Below are 4,611 nucleotides of genomic sequence, written 5' to 3'. Positions count from 1 at the left end.
CAACAGCTGTAGCTGTCCAGACCAAAAAGGTCACAACTTAAGGATACTGGGATTTCTTTGCCCCACAGAGAGTGGGAAAGCTGTGAAATTCACTATTATGTAGGCATTGGAGGTTATGTTTTTAAATATATTAAAAAATAGAAAGGTATATTTCGTAATGTTAAAAGGATCAAAGTATATAGGGAGAAGTTGGGAACAGAGTACTAGGCGCATGATGAGCAATCATAGTGTTGAATGCTGGAACAAGCCTGAAGAACTGGATAGTCTGTGCCTGCTTTTATTCTCTATGTTCGTCCACTTGGTTACTGGAATAATTGTGAGGATTTTAACTAGAAGTCTTTATCACATCAGCAGGTGAACTTACCTCTTCAGATCTTGGCGGCATGTCTGTCAATGCCTCTTGTGCCGCTTCATCTGTTTAAAAGAGACGGAAGAGACATTCACATCTATAATATTCTCTAATTTGAACAATATTTTCCTGTGTCAAATTAAACTTTAAAAAGGTACAGAATCAGGACAAGAAAATACCAGATATACTATAAGCAGAAATGTCCCTGTTAAATGGGGTCCCAGAACCAGTTCCCCAGGAGTAATCAACAACAGTGGCTGCTTCAAATAACATAGTCTAACATCCCAAGCAATACTGGGCATCCCTGCCATATCCTGTGTTACGAAAGATCTGCCTTACGACAATTCAATATTATGCAAGTTCTCCCAGACTCTGCTCTCTCTGATCCCTTCACCAGGAAACAATTCAACGATTACCCCCAGAAAAATACCCAATGCATTCTCCAAAATCTCATTGAAGGAAGATCAAATATTTAACAAACTAAGAAGTTGGCTTAAGAAAGTACAAAACAGCTCCAATTATCTTTGTCTTATGCACTTACAGTTCTTAAGCTGGTATTCAATGGCTGCTTTTAGATTAAAAGCTTCAATCAATGCAGTTTCATGAAGCACCAATGTGTTACCCACACTTCTCACATCAATCCCTTCCGTTGTCATTCCAACACTGAGCTCTGAAAAACAACAACAAAAAATTTTTAAATCACAGAAACAAAGACCTAATGACAAAGGGGGAAGCCATTCAGCGCATCGTGTGCATGCCAGCTAGAAAGGTAGTTACATAAGGTTATCATCCAGTCTAGCTCTTATTCTGTCACCTTGTACGTTACTGCTCTTCAAGTGTTCAACATTTTAAATGAGATGATGGTTCTGCAACCTTTTGGGCAGACCCCTATTATTCTTACAGTAAATACATTTTCGCTCTTCTCTCCTCTAATGCTTCTACTTTGGCAGTTATTGACATCTCTAACACAAGGGAAATAGCACAGACATTGGGTATGCAAAATAAATAAAATCATGAAAGGAATAGATCAGGTAGATGTACAGTGCCTCCTGCCCAGAGTAGGTGAATTGAGGACATAGGTTTAAGGCGAAGGGGCAAAGGTTTAATAAGAATCTGAGGGGGTAACTGTTTCACACAAAGGGTGGTGAGTGTATGGTGAGTGTTTGAGCCTGGACTATCCCAATGTATAAGAAACGGTTAGACAGGTACATGGATAGGACAGGTTTGGAGAGATATGGGCCAAATGCAGGCAGGTGGGACGTGTAGCTGGGATGTTTGGGCGGTGTAGGCACGTGGGGCCGAAGGGCCTGTTTTCTACGCTGTATCACTTTATGACTCTATGACTCTATATGATGAAGAAATTAACGAAAATATGTATTAATAGGTACATGAAGTATACAAAGAGAATCATGCAGATTTAGCAAGTGTTGTAAACTTACAATCTGGAAATCCAAATATAGGCAGAGGGTTTGGGGCTCAAGCAAAGAATACCACTCATGTGTTTTTCTTTATTTTTTTAAATAAAGGTAAAACCAGGCTAATCAACTCACCTGGATGTTCCCTGATTCCACGTTCTATTATTCTGCAATATACTTCAAAGCAGGCGCATACTGTTTCATGCTGTAGTAACAAAGGGCAATGTTGTAGGTCAAATCTGAAAGAGTAACAGAGTATATTTTATGTAAAACTGCAACATACTATGTGCTTTATAAATAGCCATTTGATGTACATACCATGACTTCTCTGATTTTATGTGCGAGGGATTCTATAAAAGAATGAGGTGGCTTTTGCCTTTTTCAGTTTTAATCAGCTATGCATAAATGTTAGATTCTATTATACTATACATTTTTGTAATTTCAGGTAGTAATAATAGTTGCAATCTGCAAAGTATAATAGTGCACGACAATTAAACTATAATCTTTAATTTTACTTTAAAGTTTACATACAGATTAGAAACTGATTTTTGGTAACCAGTAATTAACTGTTTTCTGCTGAGGATGTTCAATATCTTCCTAATATTCAGTTCTATTGTGAAAAATGAGGGGGAAGGAAAGAGAGATATGGAGATAAATTAGGATTTGGGTCAAAGGGTGCAAAGGGTGTAGAATAATATTGCCTCATGTTATTAGATGGCACAATATGGCACTGTGCCACCACTGGGCAACTAACACAATCATCAGGGATGACCACAGATGCACAGCATTGTTAGTTGGGGTGTTGTCAGATCTTCATCAGTGCAGTTCGCCTGCAAGATGGCAGCACTTGTATAACAATGAAGAAAGTCAACTGGGTTAACTGAAGGATGATATCTGTGATATATTCCCTTGCAATTCAAAAAGGAAAGTGGCAGCTCACGACCTTTTGATTCAATTTCTTCTCCCATCAGAATCACCACTGTCCTCAATGAAATACAGAGGGGAAATTATAGTAGTATTAGTATGAAACACAATAAAAAGTGTCTGGTTCAATTTCTCCATTGATGGGATTTCTTGCAGAAAATAGTGCAAATCCTTCAAACACGGGCAACAGACTTGTGTGATTTATGCATGAAACAAATGGTTTATTAATATAAGTTCTAGGTTATGATTCATGAGAGCATAATAATCTGGTATGCAGACTTATAAATGATTTTCTTAAGGAACATTACATTTTATGACCAATACTTGGTTACATTTTAGATCTTTTTAGACATTTTACCTGGTTTGTAGCCCACAACCTGCATGGCTGTGGTAAATTTCTTGCAGGCCTCTTCATTGTGTCCTTCCTTGTACAGCAAACATCCCAAATTAATCTCAGTGTCTGGGTCATCGGCTGTCTGCTGCTCCACAAGGCTCTAACATAAAAAATTCTTCTATTTTATTACACAATCATATAAGATAAACAATTTTCTAATAACATTAATTTAAATTACACATTACATGTTTTATCTGCTCTACTATAAAATCATAAAAGTATCAATTAAAAATACCAGTCTGCAAGTTGTTTCTGTCATAAACATTTTAATAGTTCCTTTCCTCGGGCAGTCCAGGGTTATAACCACATCCCTGAATGTGCTGTATGTAATACCTTAACCCCATCATCCCTCTTTATCGCCAGCCCTAGTGGACTGCTTATATCTATCAGACATAGCAAGCAAAAACATTGACTTGTCCCTGTCTTTTCTCAGCAGTAGTTCTAGTTCGTTGGTGACAATCCCAGGTGGTCAGCTTCCCATCTGGAGTAGTAGAGGTAAGGTGTAGTACTGTGTGAGTGTTCAGGTCTAAGGGAAAGTTGAAGGACAGAGGGATTATGGAGTATAAATCCATTGCCTTGAAGGCAGAGCAGGTAAACAACATGATTAGGATATGGGATCTGGCCTTCATAACTCATGGAATTGAATGGGGAATTGGGGAGGTTATGTTCACAGCTTGGTCAAAATTCAGGTGGACTATTGCGTGCATTTTTGGGCGCTAATGTGTAAGGTACGATAGCACTGGAGAGAATGCAGAGATTCACCAGGATATTGCCTGGGATGCAGCAATTCAGTTAGGGAGAGAAACTGGAGATGACAGGTGGTTCTCCTGAGCAGAGGAATTTGGTGTATAAAATTATGAAGGGTTTAGATTGGTGAGAAACCTTCTCTACAGATGAAGTGGTGCAGAGACAGAGTAGAGAGAATCTGATGCAACAAAATTAAAAGTACAGGGTTTTGAAAGGAAATATAGCACTAGAAAAGTGGGAAGGTTGAAATCCAATCATATAAGCACCGACTTTACTAGGCAAATTCATCATTTGATGTCCTATTGTAGTTTAATGGGCAATATTTTACAAATATTTTAATTATTTAAAATGTAAGTACTAGTCATGCTAAAATCGTATTTATACATAGAATACTTTTATTTTTCTAGGTTTACATTAATGTCAAGTATCCAAAACTGAGAATTATGCAATTTTTTACCTTTGCTCCTGTAAGGTCCTTCTTCTCCGTATTTAATTGCAGATTGGAGTTTCAACACCTGATCGAGAAAATCACATTTTATTTATGCTTTCCTACTTCTTGGAGAAACCATCACAATCTACTGTAATATTTGAATTATTACTGAAAACAAAATTACCCATAATTTCTCATCAGCTCCATTTTTATTTGTTGTAATCATTTGTTCAAAAATCAGTAAACCAGGCCAGAACTACAGAATTTCACGCAAATTCTATTGTATATAAAACAAGCATAATTGTGGGCAAGAACAATGTGCCAGAAGTAGATCTAATTCAATAATCGCAAA

General features: G+C 37.4%; 1 long non-coding RNA gene across 1 annotated transcript; it reads right to left on the bottom strand.

The window, feature by feature from the left end:
* Positions 1 to 353: 353 nt before the first annotated feature.
* LOC116969858 lies at positions 354 to 4,305 on the bottom strand. Its single transcript, XR_004410946.1, has 5 exons — positions 4,287 to 4,305; positions 3,047 to 3,182; positions 1,900 to 2,003; positions 891 to 1,019; positions 354 to 414 (listed from the first exon to the last, which is right to left on the bottom strand). It is a non-coding gene; the product is annotated as an uncharacterized LOC116969858 (long non-coding RNA).
* Positions 4,306 to 4,611: the final 306 nt, after the last annotated feature.

Source organism: Amblyraja radiata, unplaced genomic scaffold (genome assembly GCF_010909765.2).
Source record: "Amblyraja radiata isolate CabotCenter1 unplaced genomic scaffold, sAmbRad1.1.pri scaffold_280_ctg1, whole genome shotgun sequence".
Taxonomy (NCBI): Eukaryota; Metazoa; Chordata; class Chondrichthyes; order Rajiformes; family Rajidae; genus Amblyraja; species Amblyraja radiata.
The sequence above is the reverse complement of the archived record's forward strand: the minus strand, read 5'-3'. Positions and strand labels throughout refer to the sequence as shown.